Genomic DNA, 22791 nt, shown 5'->3' on the forward strand with positions numbered 1-22791 from the left:
TTAAGCCTTGCTATATTCCAACACAGCAATTTTAATGCTGTGAAAGTCCAGTCAGTTCAAAGGACAAAAGTCATGTCTGATAGCAATTACAAGTGATTGTTCCAAAAAAAGCCTCGCCTGTTCTAAGGTCTTAATTCTAAACCTTCCTCCATGTCTATACCTTCATCCACCATCTGTGTGAGATTTTGAGAATTCTCTGTGAATCCATTTCCTGCCTCTCTCTCTTGTGTGATAAAAACTTCTTAGATTGTTTTGTCCATCATTTGTCACACACACCGACGTATGCAAGGTATTACTACCAGTATCACTGCCAAAACACCCAACATATGGAGACCTATTCTACAAGCTCCCCTTAGCCAAGGTGCAAAGCTCCATCCTTGGAACAAATCATCTAACCAAGACCCACCATCTTCTTTAATTGGAGCTGTCAAATCTTTCAGCTTTTGTATGCTTTTGGGGATGAATACAGAGTGATCAGACAGGTTCATACAACACAATCCTTCAAATTCTTCACAACCATGTCCTTGTGCCAGTAAAAGAAAATCAATTCCTGCTCTATTTGGAAGGGTGGCATGTCTAACACTATTAACGTCAGTCAACATGTCACTGATTGCAGTGGATGTGCCATTAGTTTGTTTACTCAGCCAACATGCAACCTGATCTAATTGTTTCAATGCCATTGCTGAAGCCAGCTGGGGTAAAAACAAACCTGCTGAAACCCTTTTCACAGCCTTCCAAGGTGTGAAATCACTTCTACAGTTTTCACAATAACGACGAGCAGATCTTGTTCCCCTTTGTTTCTTCTTAATGACCACTTTGGCAGTAGGCGCAATTACAGTGAGCATCCCATTGCTACATGGGCCACCTTCAGGGCATGATGGGATGCCCTGCCAGGGCCTATCTACACAGGTGAACCAACATCCTTTTGGTAACTGTCGTGGATATTGGTCAGCTTTAGAAAGCAACTCTCAACATTCTTAATAATTACACCAAAACCTTGAGTTTCTGTATGCAAAACAATGGAGAGTAACATTGTGCTTTGGAGGATCACTTTCTCACTAATCATTAGCTGTAAATGTAAGGCAAAAATCCATTGTTAAAGGACCAAGGATTTCTAATTCTTGGGGTGCAGGTAGTGCTTTGGGAAGTTCTTTTTCCCAAATGTTACAATCCTATACAGGGCTCCTCCCATTGTCAATTTCACCAGGCTTACTATTGAATTGCTTTTTGACCAAGGGCAAATTCTTTACTGGCACACTGACTAGTCAGGTTGAGAAAGGCTTTTCTGTTCCGAATTAGACAAACACATGGTATCTGAGCCTGCTGCCTTGGCTAAGGTTACCCAGACATTTGGTTGTGGTTGTTCCACAGACAAATCTACACTACAAATTGACTAAAACTCTGCACTAGAAGAAGCAATCAAAACTGACATCGTAGTAACATATGATTTTGCAGCATCCTTTTTGTAAGCTAATTGTTGGCTTAAGCTCCTGCCATATCCTTCTCAATTCAAAAACATTACTTTTGACCTTTAATAAAAATTAACCAAACAAAACCTACGCTTTCTCCAATAGAGCTCTATGAAACCAAAAAGTGACACATTTATAAACCACATAAAATCAGAGTTGGCAGGTTCCACCGATGCACAAGGAACGTCAGGTGTGACCCGTGATCCCTCTGTTTGGCTCACGCCTGTGTACTTGCTTCTACGGTCTTGAACTCGTCAACTGTCCTGGGGTGCGATATGGTTTGACATTTTTTGCTGGGGCCCACTTAATTCCTGCACCTGTAGAGACAGAAGCAAACCCTTTGTCCAAAGTGATTAATCAGAAAGGACCTTCAATTGATCCTGTCCCAGGGTATCTAATTAAAACAGAGGGATTTTCTTTCAGTTTTGCCTGTGTGTTATTGTAAAAATGCCTAGAAATCGGTGGATCAGGTTCTGCAGCAGAGCTGTTTAAGAAATTAAAACATGGAATTCTTTGTTTAACCTCATCTGTGGTGTGACCTTGACTCCCCCCTCTCTTGATCAAGAATGCGTTTTCATGTCTGATGTGTCTTCTCAGCAACTGCTTGGTTGTGGGAGAATGTGGAATACCAAGTATATGACGAACACCCCAATCTTTAAAAATGTGGCCAATTTTTGAGATATATATGTGGGATCATTGTCAGCTTTTTCTTCTTGGGGCACACCCAATGAAGCAAAAGCTCTGCTAATAATGTTGACAGGCATGATCACCTGCTCCCCCTGTGTGAAGAGAAGCAAAAACTCCACCAGAGAATGTGTCCACTGAAACATGAGTATTGGCAAATTTACCAAAGGAAGGCTATTTAGTGACATCCATTTGCCATAAGTGCAGGCTTTGCAAACGCCGTGGGTTGAACAACTCTTTCTAGAAACAGGAGGCTGCACAAGCTGACAGTCAGGGCAAGTACTAATGATAGCTTTAGCTTGACTTTTGGAAATTTGAAACATTCGCACAAGTGCTTGTGCGTTTTGGTGAAAAAAGGCATGACTCAGTTTTGCTTGTTCCAAAATGTTTGGCAAAGTGTTGGAAATAGGCACTGTCAGTTTGTCCGCTCTCGCGTTTCCTTCCACTAAAAATCTAGGAAGCGAAGAATGAGCCCTGATATGAGAAGCAAACTGTGGATTAGTTGGTTATTGTAAAGTTGTAAAAAGCCATGAAAGCCAATGATATCAAGTGTCATTACTAGGATTCTTTAGAACTGATCCTTCTATTCTTTAACCACATTAGCAACAAACGCAAAATGTGTGAATAAATTAAAAGGTTGTGGGAAGAACTGAGAGGCCTGAACCACAGCAGCAAGCTCAACAATCTGAGCAGATCCCTCTACTATTTGAATATCTGATTTCCAAGTTTTAGTTGGGAACTTGGTTTGGTTCAACCAAGTAATGTCTAATTTGTGACTTCTGCCTGATCTCTTTAGTGAAGAGAGTTATTATGTTTAAAGGTTCTTTACTTAACAAAGGTTTCTCTCTAAAACTCAATTTTGCCTGCAATAATTTGTGAGCCAGGTAATGAACAGAAGCAATATCTGCAAAATTTAATAATTCTCGTTGTAAATCATCAGAATTTGCAGAATTTTGCATTGCCCAATCAAGATAATTCTTTTCAGTGGTAAATAGAGAACTGCAAATTCTTCACCTGCTAAACTTAATAACCTTGTTCTGGCCTTAATCAGAATTTGTGTTATCCTCTCTAAGACTGTAAAAATAGTCTTTGGAAACCTTGAGGGAAGAAAACCCCATTCTATTATCAACAAAGGATCTCTCTCAGAAGGATCTGATTGAAAAATGACAGAACAAAGTTGCATCTTTCCTCCTAAAATTGCAGAAAAGAATGGCTTTTCTGGAATACAGCAATGAGCTTGTTGTCTTTGGAGAGCCTCCATGACCTTGTCATGCGCTGCACAAGCTTCAGGTATTAGAGTTCAGGAGAGTCAATGGCGCAGCTTCCTCTCAACAAATTAAAAAGTGGACCCAATTCATCGTTGGTGATTCCCAAAACAGGTCTGACCCAATTGATTTCTTCTAGAAGCTGTTGTAAGTCTTGCAGGGTGTTGACACTGGTCCGGAGCTGTATCTTCTGCAGTGTAATTGTTTTTTCAGTCATCTTCCATCCCAGATACTTCCAAGGTGGAACTTCTTGAATTTTGGGTATGGAAATTTTAAGTCCAGCATTTTGGATTTCAGTAACAACACTACGACAAGCTTGCTCCATCTCTGGCTTCGTTGGAGCTGCAATGAGCAAATCATCCCTGTAGTGTGAAATCACGGATCTTGGATACTTCTGTTGAACTGGAGACAAAACTTGTGTGACAAAATATTGCCAAATTATAGGCAAATTCTTCATTTATAAAGGCAATGTTTTCCAGTGCTATCTCTGCAGGGTTCTCTTTGATTGATGACTAGAACTGAAAAGGCAAATCTTGGAGCATCATTGGGATGAAGTGGGATGTGGAAAAAACAATCCTTTAAATGAATGACAATGAGAGGCCAGTGTTTTGGGATCATTGATAAAGAAGGAAGTTCTGGTTGAACAAGTCCCATGTCTTCAGTCACTTCATTGATCTTCATGTCATGAAACAACCTCCAGGAGTCCAATGTCTTCCTGTGGATGACAAATACTGGTGAATTCCAGGGACTCTTTGTGGGTGTGATGTGACCTTCTTGTAATTGCTCCTTTACCAATCATTTAAGGCTATTTAATTTTTTCTCTGTTAAAGGCCATTGATCAATCCATATAGGAGGATCAGTTTTCCAGTTCAGCTTTCAAGTGGCAGGTTTTGACGTGGTTTCCATTACAGGCCCACCTCCAGTTCTGCTCCACATTGGGACAGGACGTCTCTCCCCCAGACGGTGAGAAGCTTCTGAACAAGAAAAGGACGTACCATTGCTGTCTTTCCTTCAGGACCTGTAATGTTAATCATGGATGCACTTTGCAAACACACGGTAGCATCTGCAGTCCCTGTGAGGGAAGCTGCAGGAGCTACTAAATCCCAATCTCTGGGACAAAACATGTGAGAGATTACAGTGACATCTGCTCCAGTATCCGGCATGCCTGTAATGTAAATTGTTTTACCAGAGTGAGTCAGGCAGCAAGTCAATTTTGCTTGCTTGCGGTCCAAAAATTGCACCCAAAAGACCTCAGGACCTGAGCTTCCAAATGGCACAGACGGCATTGAATTCTCTGGTAAGTTGTTTTGCTTGGCTGTACTCATGGGTAGAAGAAATGCGATACCTATAGGTATTTTTGGTGGAGTCGCTATAGGAACGTTACATGCAAGATTTAAATACATTGGTTTATTGTTAAAATCTATTGAAACAACCGCTGGAAGGAGTGCAAGTCTGAACATTTTGGTGCTAGCTCTGCCTAGAATCAAAAGCTCTTGTCTTTGCTGAAAAAACCCGATAATTCCAGTAGAAATACTTTCATATCAGAAATTATTTAAAAGGTGTATCAATTTTTGAGGGGGCCAATTCAAACCTTGTACGTGAGGGTATTGACCTGGGACCATTTGAGGGATGGTTGACTGAGGGATAAATGACTGAGGTACCAATGCCATTTGACTGGGTAATTGACTGTAAGAAGGTCACTACTTGTGTCCAGGTGCGGTGATAATCCGCGCTCTTTTTTCAGTTTAAGGACAAAGCTTTGCCATCCATGTCCAATTGAGAACGACAGTACTTAGCAAGATGCTTCCCTTTCCTACACTGAGGGCAAATAGAAAGTGGTTTAGGTTTGATTGTTGTTGTAGGACAATCTCTTTTCATGTGTCCTGCTTTACCACATGCAAAGCCACAAGCCTTTTTATCAGAGTCCAACTGTATACAGTACCAACAGATTTTTAGAAAATGTTTCTTTGTGCTTCAAGGGCCTTTTCAAGCTTTTCCGTTTTTTGTCCCAAATTTTCTCCCAAAGCCTTTCCCAAATTATCTCCCATTGGTTTCCTAACTTTTCTTAAGAATCTGCAATCTGCTTTCCAAAAGCACTGACTTGCACGTTAGCAAGATATTTTGGGGAGATGAGCTTACTGCAAGCTGTTAGCATCTCTGTTACACTTGGAGGCTGATCAGGTAAAGTTATAATAGTTTTTTTTGCATTCTTCCTATAAGTTCTTTGATCTCAGGGTGAGAAGGAATTTTGAATTGTGCATTTACATAGTTATGAGCATATCTTACAGGTAAGGCAAGGAAGTGTTTATTTGAATCCAAATTTTTTCTATATTTTGAATACTATTAGACCACTTAGGTAGTTGCAATGGAAGGTCTACTGTCGATTTAGACCATGGTTTTTTTTCCTTTTCATCACTCCTGTATCTGATCCATAAGAACAGGAAGTGTTTTCAAAGCAATCAGCTGTCCCATGAATCCTGCCAAAAAGCTCCAAGTTCTCGTCATTATGATGAGAGCTGTAGAAGTGATTTCACGCCTTGGAAGGCTGTGAAAAGGGTTTCAGCAGGTTTGTTTTTACCCCAGCTGGCTTCAGCAATGGCATTGAAACAATTAGATTGGTTTGGATATTGGCTGAGTAAACAAACTAATGGCACATCCACTGCAATCAGTGACATGTTGACCAATGTTAATAGTGTTAGACATTCTACCCTTCCAAACAGAGCAGGAATTCATTTTTTTTTAACTGGCACAAGGACATGGTTGTGAGGAATTTGAAGGATTGTGTTGTATGAACCTGTTTCATCACTCTGAATCCATCCTCAAAAGCACACAAAAACTGAAAGATTTGACAACCCAAATTAAAGAAGATGGTGGGTCCTGGTCAGATAATTTGTCCTAAGAATGGAGCTTTGCACCTTGGCAAAGGGAACTTTGCAAAATAGGTCTCCATGTATTGGGTGTTTTGGTAGTGATATTAATAGTGATATTAATACCTTGCATCCTTCAGTGTGTGCAACGAGAGATGAACAAAACTGTCCAAGAAGTTTTTATCGCACAAGAGAGAGAGGTAGGAAATGGATTCACAGACAGGTGCTCAAAATGTCACAGAGATGGTGGATGAAGGTATAGAAATGGAGGAAGGTTTTGAGTTAAGACCCTGGAATCGACAAGAGATTTTTAAACAATGACTTGCAACTATTGTCAGGCATAATTTATGCCCTTTCCACTGACTGGACCTTCACAGCATTAAATGGCTGTGTTGTAATACAGAAATGCTTAGTGCCAACAAAAACATGCTTTAAGCAGATAAGAAACAAAAATATTATAGTAAGGCCACAAAACACAAGTAATAAATGACACAATTGGTAAGGTTTCTTTTTGGGTGAAGAGAGAGGGGGAATTGAGGGAATCCATAAAATTAGAGGGTTTTGGGAAAGCTGCAAAAGGCAGGCCTCAGATACAGCAGAATTGTGAGTAGAGCTAAAGCAACAGTCATGAGATAGGTCAGCAGAAAAAAATATTTCAACTGTAGAAAAAGCAAGGGCAAATCGAACAATAAGCCTGTCTATTAATGCTTGTCTGAATAGCTCTCTAAGCTGCACAAAGTTTATCTAGCAAGATATTAGGAAGGTTGAAGCTTAATAGTGCAGCTCAGTGCATTGTGTTTTAAGGCTTACAAACAGGTACTGTATTCGAAGTAAGCAAGCATTGTTTCAACTAAAGCTACGTGTGCTTATGGTGATTGGATAGAACTACTATCAATATGTTTTGCTTTGTGTGATTTGCTAAGAAGCTTATATAGTAAGTTGTAACCTTACGTTTTCTGGCCTGCTGCCTGGATTGTGAGCTGCTAGCATCTTCCCATTATCATAATCATGTATTGAGACTGATGCTGAAAAATAAACAGCTCTAGGCACTTTCCATAGCAGCTCTGTCTTGTTCCAAGTCTGTAAATAGCCCCCGGCCGGTGTCACTTGGCAGTAGTGTTGCCGCAGCAACTTTCCTGAGAGCCCTGCTAGGAAGGGCTGGGGAGGAGAGCTCCAAGTTCTTGGCGACAGGAAGAAAGCCAGAGCCTGCTAATTCACATCTGGATTCACTAAACTGGATCTTTTTAGATTCATACAAATCGGGCTGCTCCTCAGCTGTAGACCCTGACTTTGTATTTGTGATGCTTTCCAATGGACTGTGAGAGGTTCCACACTGTATCCCTGCCTGCAGGGAAAAGGTCCAAGAGCAATCTCAGCATGCCTTCCCCCATGACCCCAGCAGCCAATGAGACAGGCTTCAAGGCTTCTGAATGAACTGTCTGTGCCTCCACAGCAACTTTCCTGAGCTCTCCCACCTCCACCCCATCCACCTCTCTGGGCAGAGCCATCCCTGCCCTGCTCAAGCCCTGGCTGCCCCCTGCCCCCTCTGTCCTCCCCCCTGCCCACTCCCCTGCAGGCAGAGCCAAATCCAAAGCCCCCCCACCCGCTGTAACCGGAGGCTTGGGAGCCAAAAGTGGTGAAAATCCCGGAAAGTTTTGGCAGAGGAATCTGTATGAAAAGAGTCCTCAGAGCTCCAAAGCAAACTGCCAGCCTGAGCCCGATCCGAGGGGGTGACTTCCCGGGAAGGGCAAACAGTGACAGGAGTGACCCTGCAGCCCCTCGGCCAGGCAGAGCGGGTCCAGGCCCCCCTTGGCTGACCCCACCTGCACAACTTCAGAATAAGATCCGGCCGCATCTTTTTCAGAAGAGCAGCAGAGCACAGAAACAGCAGCTCCTCTTTGGCAAAGCCTCCCCAAACATTAATCTCCTGGACCCGTTTGATTCCCAGCCTCCCTAGAACATATCCCATGATCCCCCAAACTCTTGGAATGCAACAAAAATCCCAAACACTTCTCTGGGAATTCTGGGGGTGGATGATTTCCCAGAGGAGTTGGGACGATGCCTGGTTGCAGCATCAGTGACTCAGGGAATCCTGGAAAAAGCAGAGAACATGACCAAAGCTGGAAGCTGATCTGATTCCCCTTTTCCGGGCTTCGGGGTGCTGTCCACACTGCCTGGAGAAACCCTGGACATGCCAGGGCACCCTGAATAAAATCCGAGATTCCCCCAGAGAAGGATGAAGGTCCAGCACCACTCAGAATTAAAGTCTCAGAGCCAGGTGTTCTGTTCTGATGTTTGAGAAAGTCTCTGTTACAATCATTCTGATCAAAGCTCTCCATTAAAGCTCTGGAGACAGGCGTAAGTTTGACCAAAGACTCTTCCTTTTTGAGAGAGACTAGATTGTGAATTTTCCACTTTATCTGGTCCCAGAAATCAAAGGTAAAATCAGACTTCAAATCTGTATTTTGAGTATTCACTTTTACCCAGATTAATTATCTTTTAGTTCACGTTTTGACATGTCCGAATGTCCTTGACCCTGTAAAATTGCCTCAAGCTATTAAAAGACATCCCATTCTGGTTTAGAGAGATGGTTTCCCATCTCATTGCCCCTGGAGTTGCTACTTATTACTGACAGGGGTATCAGCTACAGGCAGCGAAGGGGACGATCCATTCCTCCGTTTAACAGCCTGGGCCTCTGGCAATGGCACTGGCCATGGTCTTCTTTTTATTTTTATATTCCTCTAGCCTAGAAATCCTCTTCACTGAGAAGCAGCTTTCCCAAAACCCTCTGATTTTAGGGATTCCTACAATACACCACATAATATATATTTTAATATATGTACTGTAATAAATAGAATATATAAAATGTATCCCTGATCTTTTTCTCAGCCAGCAGGCCTTTGCAGTGAGTTCTGAGCCAACATGGGGCTCTGCTGCCAGCCCAAAGCTGCGCTTCCCTTGCCCAGCCTGAGTGCAGGTGGGGCACGTGCTGGGCATGGCTGGAGATTTGCATGGCCAAAATCCTCCAGCATTTACATCTGCCCATGGCTTTGGGTACCACAAATTACAACACATCCATCTCACTTGACAAATGGCATTTCTTACCAATTGCTACACCAGTGCTGACAAAACAGAAAAATACAAATCTTTGTTAACATTTACAAAAGTAATTTATGTATTTGTTACAACACACTACTTAAAAACATACAAATAACAACTTCTGGTAACAAAAACTAATTTATTGCAAACCTCTAAAAACACTCACTGTACACAGAGATCAAGGGAAAATTAACAACCTCTTTATAGCATATTATGGCAAATATACAGCCCATATACAAATACGAAAATATCACTATTTGCCTGTAATACCAAGTACTTTACAAATAGAATTCCACCACTATACAACTCCAGACACATTTAAATAGAACTGAATACATAAATAACCACTACAATATACAGATGTGAATACAGATTAAATGTTACCTATTACATTCAAGCAGCAGATACATAAAACAAACCTATCTATAAATAGACAAACAGCAGTACCAATCTAAATATCTGTACAACTGCATCAATACAAATATACAGTATACGTACATAGATACACAGTACATTCATAAATCTGATACCATATGTACAGAAATAGGCCTGAACAAATAGCTGGCTACTTATGTACAAATCCATATAATAATCCCTGTCCACATGCAAGTCCATGTATCTTTAAACAGAGCTCCAAGCAGAGGGATCCCAGCTGCCCCATCTTCAAAGCCTCTCCCTCGGGCTCCTCCTCCCATGCAGAGCAGCTCTCCTGGACAGCGACAGCAGATGGGACATCGGGCAAGCAAAGGGAACACTGAGTGAGTATGGGGACGTTTCCCTTGGCAGCAGCTGCACTTCCATCAGGGAAGAGGAAATGTCAGAGCCTCCCCAGGAGGGTCAGAAGGAGAAGCAGCAGCCGAGCGGGCCGGGCTGTGGTGAGCTGTTCACTTCTTTCAGGCATCCCAGTTGCTTTGAGGGAACTCCCTCATGTCACGTTACTGAACCACCTCTGCATTTACCAAGATTGTGGCTCCCAAATCAATCAGTATTTATGTCTCCAGCTGCTTGCACCAATGACAGGGAACATCCTCTAACAGAGCTGGGGCACAAAGTTACCTTCCACAGGTCATCTGACGGGGCTTTGTGCTTCCTGTGCTGCCTGTCTTTCTCCTTACCTTCCACTTGGAATTTTTACAGCATTTCTGTTTCTTTCCCCTTGATCAGCGCTAAAATGCACGTTTCTCTCCCAAGTTTGACTTTCTTCAGTGATCCTGTCAAGCCTTTTCCCAGCAGCTTTTATCGTGGAATTGATTGTTAATTTCAGCAATTTTGGTGATTTTATGTGAGATTTATGCAAGTCTCCTGTTCATCAGGGCACCATTTAGGAAGGTACCAAGGGAAAAAGGATGTTTCTACATGTCAGTTCACTAGTGGAATATTCATGGACAGAGAGAGTGATTAGCTGAATTTTACATCTACTCGTAACCTGAGAGTGAAACAGGTGATTTGGGGAGAAATTAAAGCCAGATCTCTCCTTCTACCAGCCTCTTTTCAAATGTAAAGTAAATAGAGCAGGGTGAAGAACTTCATAGTTCCGTTCCTGAAGTGCCTTATTAAGGTGCTCTTAAAGTAACCGAGATAAAATCTGGGCATGCATTCCTAATTTCCAGACACTCATTGTCAATTTCATTGACTCTGAAAAGAGCAGAGATGTGCCCATCATACCTGATCAATCCATTTGGGGATGTTTTAGGTTCAGATTCTTTGAGGCTTTAGATTTTTAGGTCTCTAGACAATGCTTCCAGGAATCTAAATAGCTTTCAGAAACTAAACTTTTCTCCTTTTTTCCTCAGTCCTTGCACTCACGTGCACCAGAAACATTCAGTGAATGGGTTCCACTCTAATCCATCTCCAAGATGAATCTCCCAGCTGTGTTCACACTGGTGGTTCGTATGTCTCTTCTGCACAGTGCAATTTTAAAATCTTCATTCCTTATTATCTCTGCCCTTCTTTTTCTGTTTTAGCTTGCAAATGCGTGCAGATGTATCAGAAATGATACACTTCATTTCTAATGCATCACTTCCTGTCTAGTAATTTCATTTCATCCTGTTCTGATGTTACGCTAGCCTTATAGGTTTTATTCTCAGTGGACTCCTGTTTTCTTGAATGTGGAAGTTCTATAATGCAATGCTCTCATTCACCTGCTTTCATGAAACCCTTCATTAACATTAGCACAAGTAGCTGTGTGGTTCCGTTCTGCTTTGTAGAAGGCTTGGGAAACTCAAGTCCTGCTAAACTACAAAAAAACATACATGGTGCTTGGTAATTCCCCAATGAGCTTAAATTAATGGTTAAACAACTGCAGCTTATTAACTTCACAGAAATTGGGAGAAAAGACATTGCAAATATTGAGGAATGCACTGCAAGGTTGATGGGCATCCCTCAGTTATCCAGACAGACTGATCTCACTGGCAAAATTCCTTCTTTTCCAAACGTTTTCATTTGCTTTGGCTGTACTTCGTACAGCTGCAGGTCACTTTTCCCTTGATTTAAGGAAGAATCTTGGCAGGTATTCTTGGTGATATATCTTGCTAATTCTGCCCTTGGAGGAATTCCTCAGTTCTGCAGTCCTTATAACACGCCCTGTTCTAAAAGACTTTGATGCTATTTTCCCTCTCTCTGTGTTTTCACACATGTTCAACAAGTTTTGCTTTCTAAGGATATTAATCACAATATGCCAAAAGACTAAAAAATGCCTAGTTATTTTTTCCCTAAGTATTTACAAAAGAAAAAAAAATTTGTATACATGCTGGATGTAAAATGCAAATAGAAATAAACTTGAGAGTTCCCCCAAAAAAACTTTAGAAAAAACCCCATGTATCCTATAAAACCCAGGGTATTCATCTACAGTATACAAAAATGGGCACGTTCTAGAGGAGAAATTTTTTGCAACGGTTCTGCACAGAATTCTATGCTTTCAAGCTTTTTGCCCTTCAGGGGCAGTGCCATTCTCTGAACTGGAATGCTCTGAGCATGTTCTGCTCACCACGGCAGCTTTCTGCTCTCCCCTGGTACAGATCATCCTCCCAGCAAAGGGGGAGTGCAGCCACCACAACTCGCAGCTCCTTCCCACACAGCAGGAACCTGAAGGACAGAGATGGCTTTCACCAGCTGCTGTGGGTTCTAACAGCGCCACCTCAGCTGCTGAAACCCTGAATTTCTGTGTTGCAGTGCATTAGTTTCCGAGTCAAATGATCTGTTAGCTTGAGGTATGGTCAAGTGTTCCCCGACTTACTGCAGTTAGTTTCTCCCCTGTGTTATGCCCTCCTACCCAAGTGTCCCTCAAGCAATTCCCTCCCTCCTCACCGGATTTTTCCCTGTCTCTCAAGACAACCCGGCCCCTTGGGCCCATCCATCAGCCCAAAGCCTACCCTTTGTTCCAGAAAGCTCCCTGTCCCTCACACCAAGATCCAATCCCTATCCCAACCCTCTCTCCTCCCCTTCTTCTGATTTGTTCTAGCCCTCGAATCCACACCCCGAGAGTCGCTTATTGGTTACTATATGGTGTCCACCCCCCGTTTTGAAAGATATTAAAAGCCGTGGAGAAGGGTGCCGGGGGTTCTTTTAATCTCTGTTCCCCTTTGGGGGATTTCTTTTGGCAACCTTTCCCCTGCCTCTCCTGATAAATTAGCTGCACTTTACACTGTAGAAGAGCTGTCTCTGCCTCCTTCACTCAGTCCTCCAGGGGTCTCTATTGCTGGGCAGCTGGCCTAGAGGTTCTGGCTCAAGCAAAATCCCAACCTAACCTGTTCCTCATTCTTGCCACTGTCCCTGAAACATCACAGAGCTAGCCAGGGCTCCAGAGGGCAGTGACAGTGACCCACGCTCTGGCCTGTCACAGCCCCCAGAGCCACACCTGCCAGGCCACAAGCCCCAGCCCTGGTCCCCACTGCCGGCCTCAGCGGCTCCTGGGCATCCTCAGCCTGGGTGCAAAGGCAGCCACAGGAGCCTCCCAGGGCGCTCTGGATCCAGGCTGCAGGCACCCTAAAGCCGGCACTGAAAGGGACATGGATGGGGACTGCAGCTGGATCTTCCTGTGCTCACCAGCCCTGGCTGCCCTCTGAGTGAGCCGAAACCTCACCTGCAGCGCCTTGAGCACATTTACCCTTGTGGCCCATCCTGGAATGTGGTGTTCCCACATCCTACACCAGCCCTTTGCAGGGAGTGACCAGCTCCCAGCTGCTCTGCTACCCCAACCTTACTTTATGTTTTGATGCAATAAAGTTAACGGGTACACTCATGAGAATTGCAGCACAACATTTGCTTATCAGGAATCCTTGCAAAAAACTTCCACTAATCCCTAGTTTTTGCACAGAAAAGGAGGTTCTGACAAATCATAAAGCACTGGCAGGGCTCTGGCATAAGTATTGCTGAGTCACAGGCTTCCACCCATTGCTGTTGCCAGCTGCTTTGCTGATATTTTAGAGCCAGTTCTGAACAGGGGCTGCTGCTGACAGGGTAGGAAAATTTGCAGAAATGAAGGTACAGGAGACTAGCAAAAAAACCCCAAAACAAACAAACAAAAAAAATCCGTAAGAAACAACAACAAAAACAACAACAACCACAGCAAAAAAATAAACCAACCAAGAAAACCCCAAGGGGTGTAATACTTAGAAATACAGAGATACAGAGCACAGTAGAAGTCCTTGGAGATGGTTCAATAGAAAATGCCACCAGCAGTGAGCAGAGCCCGAGGCTGCTCACTGCCACCACAGGGGCTCCTCAGTCCCCTGCTGCTTTGTGTCTGATCCCTGCTGGGCTCCCTCTGCCCCTTTAACAGATGCAGCCCTGCCTGGAAAGGGCTCCATGCTCTGGTGTTCCCAGCTTGCTCCAGGCTGCATTCTTAGCAGCACTGAAAGAAGTAGTGAAACAAAGAGCCATTTTCTGTCCTGCCTGCAAACTCCTCTCCTTCAGTTCCAGTGCCAGGGATCATCCCTCTGTCAGGTTGGCACTGTGCCTGCTGCATCTTGGTCCCTGTTCCTTGCATCAGCTCCTGCACATCAGCACTCACTGTCCCACATCATGAACAGAGGGCTGTGTCAGAAGAGCAAGATTGCAATTTCTTGGTCCTTTTAACAACCAAAAGAAGCATGAGTCCAAATAACTTAGTTGTTGGCTCCTGGCCTCCATTTAGATAACTCTTTTCTGCTTTAATGCAAAAGGCTCTTTTCCCACATGGATGGAATTACCTGTAATTGGCAGTTGCTTCAGGCTGTCAGGCACCATGGGAGTTTTTTCTTGTCTCTGATGAGGTTTTGGTGAATTTTCCATGGGTCACTTGGTGGAGTCGCCATGGGCTGAGCTCAGCGGCCGACTCTGCTGTCCCCAGGGGATGCATTGGGACGCCAGGGCTGGAATTCGGGGTTGGGCGGGCTTGGAGAGCCAGGAGCCTGGGCCCATGAGGAGCTGCTGCTGGCGCTGGCTGTGCTCAGCCCGCTGTGCCGAGCAGCCGCGGCCATGGAGACACGGGCGGGAGCTGTGGCCGAGGCCGGCAGGCAGCCCGGGCCGGCTCGCAGCTGCGAGGACGCCGACAGCCTGTGCCCTGAGGCCGAGGCGGTGGCGGGCGCTTTGCGGGCAGGGCTTTTCCGAGCCGGCCGCGATGTGCTGCCTCCGGTGTGGGCCCGGCTGTGGCAGAGGCAGGCGGGAGCGCGACGGGGCCGGCAGCGGCGGGCAGAGGCCGCAGAGAGCAGCAGCCCGGCCGGGCCCGCTGCGGAGCGGCACGGAGCTGCCGGGCAGCCCTCGGCCCTGTCTGTGCGCACAGGGCAGGAGCCGCGGCAGGAGCCGGCCATAGCGGCAGCTCGCCGTGCCCGGGGCCGCTGCCGCAGCTCTCCCCTGCCGGCCACAGCAGCAGCCGCTTTCCTCCGAGGCTCCGGCGCTTCCCGAGGACGAGGGTCCCGGCCCTCAGCACGGCCTGGAGCCCCGCAGCGAGAGGAGCCGCCGGCGCCGCAAAGGGCAGCGCAGAGGGCGCAGGTTGAGGAGGAGGACATGAGGCTCGCTCTGGGCCGCGGTGGGGCAGCTCTGCCCTCTCGGCCTTCGATTTGATCCCTTTGCTTCTTTTCTATGAGTCCTGATCACCCCATCCTCAGCCAAGGGCCCCCACAGCCCTTTCCAGGGCTGCAGGAAAAGCTCCCTCAGTGACAGAATCACAGAATCAGTGGCTTGGAAGACAGATGCTTTTTAGATGATCAAGTACAAGCCATGCCTTAACTCCTCAACTAAAGCATGGCACCCAGTGCCACATTCTGTCTTTTCTCAAAGGCTTGCAGGGATGGTGAGTCCACCAGCTCCATGGAGTGGTCACACCACAAAACTCTGTAGCTGTAAGTGCCCGTTGTGGGAGGTGCTGTCTTTAGTGCAAGGCAGAGGTGCAAGTTTCTGAGTTGCCAGCACTTGCTGTGTCTGGTTGAGGATGCTGAGTGCTGGAGTCCTGCAGGATGGAGCCTTTTCCTGCAGGCAGTGACAGCTAGAACTTGGCCTCTGACCTGTCATGTTGGGTTCCTGCCTCTCCTGCAGCCAAAGAGATTGCATTTAGGGATCCAAATCCAAGTGGCAGGAACCCAAATGCTCTTGAGTCACAGCTGCAGGCCTGAATCCACACAGGATGTCAGGGCTGCCCCACTCCTCTTTTGGTTTTTCCTGCAAATGCCACTGCCTTTTCTGCCTCAACTAGAAATACCGCAGCTGTGCCAAAACCAGCCAGTGGGTGGTATTCCAAAGGTAGTGTGCTCTGAGTAGGATGAATGAAGAAGAACCTTCCCCACTTTTGAACCATTCAAAAGAAACCATACGTGTGTCGTAGCACCAGTAGAAAACAACTGCTAACAGAGGAGGAAATTTTGAGTTTTCTGAGGGAGTCAGAAGGGGATCTTTCAAATCATCTTCCAAATGAGTTGGTATTTCAGAAGCTTTAATTACTTTATTTAATTAATCCTAGTCTAGAACCATATCCTACAAAATTCTACAACAATCCTACTCTAGAATCTGACTCTACAATTCTACTCAAAATTGGCTATGGAGATAACATCTTGACGTGATATGTTCTTGTCTCTTACTTCTTCTGGACTGAGTTGATGAGTGGTGGCAGGATGGATGCTGGCTTGGCTGTTGTTACAAATGGATGCTCTCCACAGGGAAAAAAAAACAAAAACAACAAAACAAGAACAATGAACCATGACTTTCCAAGCTCAGTGCTTCACAGGCTCCATGAGGATTCCTCTATTTGCTAGAACGACCCAGAAAGTGGAACAGTGGGACCATCTGTTCCCCAATTGTCATGTGCAGGACCTGGCCATCCCAGGCAAATGTGGCCCAGAGTCCCAGTCCTCTGTTGATTGTGATGTCTTCATCTTGCTGGGATTTTTGCCCTGCCAGTGCTGTAGAAATGGTGCTTTCTGTCCCTGGGGTTTCTTCCTTTCAGGAAAATCCAAGGATTCACATAGGTCCCTGCCTGTGAAAGACACCTTGAGCAGTTGGTAGCAACGCACAACAGTGGACATGGAGCGAGTGATTTTGCAATGGCACAGCTGAGCTGTGCCAAACTGCCTTGTGATTAGGCACTGCAGTAATTAGGAACTGACATTCCAACAGCCCATTTCTCTGCTCCCTTGGGAGCCAGTTACAGCACACGTGAGGCCACTGACATTTTGCCTTGTCCACTTGGTAACAGTGGTGTCTCAGCTATCACCCACAAATCTCTGACCACAATCTCTGCTGCTCTTTCTAGGATTCAGAAGAAGTAATCCATGCCTTAATATTCTGTGGATCCATCTTGGGCAATGGGCAGGGCTTAGGGCTTTTAGGGCACCTTGCAGATCTCTCCCTATGTGCAGTTCCCAAGTGCAGCACTGCAGGTGGCTAAGCAACTAGCAGTAACTTTCCGATGGATTTGCAGGCTGCCAGAATCGAGAATTCAGGACTCTGAAGCTGTAGCCCCAAAGAGCAGGGAGGTGCTCTAAGGCACCACCTTTGTTTTAGCAATGGAGAGCGAGTGAGCACGTCCTTCTCTGAAAGGAAGCGCTGCCCTGCGTGCCTTCCTTCCGGCAGCTGAGGGGAGGACAAAGTGCCAAATGTATTTTGCAGGCTGGCACCAATCTGTGCTTCTTGTGCCTTTTCAGCACGGCTCTAGCCAAAGCTCCAGCCACAGCTCACACCAGAGGGGAGCTGTGGGGAAAGCCCCTCAAGAGCAGCAGAATGTGCAGGGGCTGTTGACATTTACCTCTCCTCCTGTGGCAGTGTCGAGTGCTTTGAAAGCATCTCCAAAACTCCCAGAAACAAAAGAGAAGCAGAGAAAGGAGAAGCTATTTAGATCTTGCAGTGAAAGCCAGCCCACACAGGAGATCTCTGTTGTAAATGTGTAAAACCTGCAGGATGCAGGTGGGCTCTGCCAGAACAAGACTACGCATTTTCCTCTCAAGTGCATGGGCACTGGGCCTGTTCCTGAAGCGCTGGGGTTCAACTTCTGAAGGGAATTAAGTGTTTCCTCTTGGGTTTCACTTCCTTAACTGTGTGGTTCCTATCGTGACTACAGCGTTTTCCTTCTTCAAACCAGGGAAAGAAATGTTCCTGGGAACTGTTATCTCACAGCTATCAGGAGTAGGTTGCTCTTTCAGGCAAGCAAGATTCTTCTCCATTCATGACTGTTGCCAGACAGTTTAGAGACATGAAAAAATGCTAAGAAAATGAACACAGAGCTGTCCCACACTTGAGTGACAAGGAGACCTTCCAGGTCCTGTTGTTTGATGCAGGCAAGATCTTTGCAGCATGGAGGTGTCTCTGACAATGCCTCCTGTGCCCACTCACAAATTCTGAGCAGCACTGAGAGATGGGAAAATCTATCCCCAGTGTGGGAACATCTTTTCAGCTGGCCTGACTTCACGCTGGATAGACATTCCACCAGAAAATCACCTGGCCCATGGTTGTGCAGGAGTAACCGCTGTTGGATTTACCCGCTGCCAATGTATTCCAGCTCATTGTATCTCAGAAAGGGATTTTTCATGTTGTTCACCATTTTCCCTGAGGGGAACAAAATGCAAGATGCTGACTTTAAGCAGAGATCCTAGCTTCCAGGAGGTACAAAAGGCAGCCCCACTGTCTGGGGCTCTGAGCCCTTTGGGGTCAGCTGGGTAACATCCACAGCAACAATGACAGTAACAAGACAGGCAGCCTTGCAGTGCAGATGGCTGGCACAGAGACTGATTTTGTACATTCCTTTGAAGAGTTCTCTTGACAGGAAACAAAGCACAGGGCCGTGCATTTCCAGGAGAGGAGGACATTTTCTCCAGGTTTCAGCAGTTTGCCAATAGAATGCCTTCCCAGTTGTAAACCAGAGCAGCTCATGCCAGAACCAATGGCGACGGGGCTTTCAGCATCAGGACCCTCACCCTTTATGAGCAGGCTGAGCTCAAAGACGCCCTTGCCCGTGCCCCCCGTGAAGAACCACGCCGCTTCTCTTCACCCTGACAGCGCGGATCAGTCGCTCCCATTGCACTCGCCCCCTCGGCACCGCACACCTCCCCATCTTCCCAACTTGGCAAGGCAGGCACGGGCACAGATGACAGCAGTGCTCCTCAGGCACCCCTGTGACACAGAGAGCTGCCCAGAGGAGATGCTGACCTTCTTGTGAGTCAAGGCCGTGCGAGGCAGAAGGCGGCCCAGAGAAGGGGCTGCTGCCTCAAGCAGCTCCGCGATGCAGCAGCCGGGCAGCAGCGGGACCCTCCCAGCTAAGGAAGGCTCCAGCCTCTGCAGTCCCTGCAGCCCTCAGGGGCAGGGCAGTGACCACAACCAGGCTGGCAAAGCCCAAACATGAGCACTGACAGGCACTGATGGGAAGAAGCCAGAGTGAGCCTGAGCCCCCTACAAGCTTTTGCCCCCATTCAGGACACAACAGGATGGGCTTTGAGATCAGCCACACCGAGGTGTGGATCAGTGCCCTTTTTGTCCAAACAGGTGATGGTAGACACAGAATCCCCTGGGCTCTGGTCTCAGCCCCACCAGGTCTTATCTGAGAGCACAGCACTGGCAGCTGTGTTGGGCAAGAAGCAGATTCATTGGGTTGTGCTGCAGAATCACAAAGGACTTGATGTGTTTTCTTCGAGACTGATCTGAGCAGGGCTTGGGCCAATGCGTAGGATTTTAACAGTCGTGGCAAAGAGTGGGAATCGGGTATGGGAAAGTCCCATGTATCTGAGGAATATACCATGACTGGGCTGGAGTCTTTCTCCTGAGAAATGCCTGCAGTACAGTTTTATCTGATCATGCCACTTGGATGTGTCTCTTGGACACACCTTGAGAAGCATAAAACTAGAAGACTTTTATTTAAAGCTGTTCTAAAGATACTGTTTTCTTCTTTGGGAGCACATGGAAAACATCTCGTGCTCTCTATTTGTCCTTTAACCTGAAGTTCTTTCTAAGTGGTTCTTATTGACAAAAAGGTAGTGTTCTTTTATTGACAAAACTATAGCATTGTCATGAAAATAAACTGCAGGTGTAGTAGTGGTAACAGTCATAAAAATGACACCAGTAAGACGTGGGGCAGAAGGGCTCCTTCAGGATGGAGAAAAACAGCAAAAACCCCAACCAAAAATAAACAGCACAAAAACAAACCCACCCTCCCCCCCCCCCCCTCAAAAAAAAAAAAAATCTCCAACGGAAAAGACAAAACTCCAAAGCCAGTCCATTTCTCTGAAGTTTTTTTTTTCTGGTGACTGGTTGGAAGTCAGGAGTCCAGGGAGAATTTAGGAAGCTAAAACTTCTGTTCAGTTTGGCCACTAGCACACAGCACTTCTAGGTCATTTGCTAGGTCACAGCCTTCTGCTGATGCAAGAACAATCCCTGCTTCAGCCTTTAGCAGAGAGGGAAGCTCAGGCAAACCCAAGCCAGTCCTAGGTGCCCTGAGAGGCAGCAGGAACACCCAGAGCGCTCTCTCGCTGCCTCGGAGCACAGCGCTTCCTCTGGGGAGTCCTAAATGGCCCTGTGGCACCAAACTCAGGAGGAACATTTGGTACAGCTCTGCTGATACCTGCACACAACACACTGTCCCTCAGACAAGAAACAGCCTGGACGTACCCAGCATCTCCAGGTACTTCTCCCTCAGTCTGCTGTTCCAGGGAGATGAACTGCCCAAGCTTGAGTTCCCCGGTGTCCCAGGTGTCACAGAAGAGCTTCCTTGAGGTGATGCTGCTGCGGCAGCAGGTTCAGAGCCCATGATGTGCTGGACCTGGAGCATTTCTGGTGGACACTGTTCCTGTGCCTCACTCCTAACTTGGGGTCCTTCACTGCCAGACATTGTCTGGAAGTCTGTGCAGGCTGCCTGGTGAGAATTCAGCACTTGCCGCTCAAGTGAAACAGAACAAAGCAGTCAGACACTACAGCTTGTCCCTGTCAGCCAGGAGTCATCGACTATGAGGAAAGGGAAAGAACAAATTGATAGGGGATACAACAGCTTGTTTCAGTCCTCCATCTGGGTCACCACATTCCACTGTAAAAACACCTCCAGAAACAAGGAGAGCACGAACAGGCCAGCAGGAATCAATTTGGATGACTGCTGACCCAAAGGCCAAAGGACAAGTTTCACTGTCCAGGCAGGCCGTAGTTGAGATTCAGCCCAGCAGGAAATGTCCTTCAGAGTGACTGTGATACACACTAGAGCAGGATGGCACTCAGAGGCATCGCCCTACTCCCTGCTGCTCTGAGTGGAAAGGCAAGAAGGGCAGAAAACACCACTTTGGTGACTGCAGTGGCTGCATCCCTCTTTCACTCGCTTTTGCAGAGACTGACGGAAGAGATAAAGTTTCTGTCTGATGATTTTCATTTCTTCCTCCAGCCGCTTCTGCCTTGCCTTGACCATACTGTGAGCTGTCTGAAGCTCTGCATCCAGCGATTCTTTCATGTTCTCTAAAAAACAAGTGAGAGGATGTTTCATGAGAGGAGTGGTTGCCACTCTTTGACTCACCTGGTTGTGTTGATCATCCCTCTGCTGATCGAGATTCTTCTCTTGAATTCTTCTCATGTCTTCCTTGTTCCTCCCCTTCAGTGCCATGTCACTCTGAGCTTCAGGCAGCTCTGCTTCTGGCTCTGCAGGGCCATAGTGGCTGGCCTAGAAACACAACAGCTCCTTCTGCGCCAAAGTCCCTGCACAGCATGATGTGTTCTCATACAAAAATACTGCATTCCCTAGAAGTGAAACCCTGGAAAAAATACTTTGAGCAGAACCATTGCTGTATCAGGGCAAGAAATAATTGCAGAAAGAACCTTACTTGGGAGAAAGAGAAAATGAATAGGTCTCCTCCTCCAAGTAAAGTAAAAACTAACAAAAAGGGAGGGAAAGTCCAGTCCGAAAATGGCTAAATATTTGGATGCATTGTGGAGATGCTGAAGTTCCCTCAAGAGCCTCCCATTGTCCAGACTAAAGCTCCCTCGGCACCTCATCCCTGGCCTTGTGCTGCACCCCCTTGCCCAGCTCCCCTGTCCTTCTGTGCACACACTGCAGCCCCTCCATGACTTTCTGCTCCCCAGGGCCCACAAGTGCACACAGCACTCCAGCTGTGGCCGCAGCGCTGCCCAGCACAGGGCCACGCTCACTGCCCTGCTCCTGCTGCCCCACTGCTGCTGGCACAGCCACCATGCCCTTGGCCTTCTTGGCCCCCTGGCCACACGCTGCCTCATCTTCAGCTGCTCAAAACCGCCAGCACCCCTGGCTCCTTTTGGGCCACGCAGCTCCTCAGCCACAAAGGTGCCTATTTCACTTCAGATACAGCAGGCACCATTGCAAGATGGCCTTTCTTTTCCAGCACCTCATGGTTCAAGTAGGTATCAGAAAGTTTGATAGGAATAGTATTTTAAATTGCTCATTCGAAATTAAAATGATCTTATTCAACTGTACAGAATGCGCCCTTTGTTAGATTTTTCGTATCTGGTGTTAGTAAGCATCGTTCTCTTTGCAAAACTTCGTTTTCAGCTTTTCAAAACTCTGAGGTGGAAATTTTAAAATAACTATCTTTGCCTTTCTTTTCTATTGGTTCTGGCATGAAAATGGATTTTCTTTTGGTCTTCCTTGCTCGCCCTATATTCTAGTGCTAGTTGCCAAGCTCACATCTTCCTCTACAATTCTTTAACACCAGGGACATGAAATGTTATTTTCTCACTCACCTCAGGATCTTCAGCACTGCTGAATACACGCTTCAGGTGTCCTGTAGTGCGAAAGGGAAATGAACCACATGCTGTGAGAAAACTGCCTGGGCTGCTGAATCCCACAGAACAAGTCAACCCAAACAGAGATGATTCCCGTTTCACAACATCCCTCCAGGAGACACATTTCATTCACACAGCCAGCAAGAGATCCGGAAAATATTCCTGCTTGTGCCATCACTGCAGCCTGTTTAGCCAGTAAATGAATACAAATATGATCAA

This window comes from Melospiza georgiana, chromosome Z, assembly GCF_028018845.1.
Source record: "Melospiza georgiana isolate bMelGeo1 chromosome Z, bMelGeo1.pri, whole genome shotgun sequence".
Lineage (NCBI taxonomy): Eukaryota > Metazoa > Chordata > Aves > Passeriformes > Passerellidae > Melospiza > Melospiza georgiana.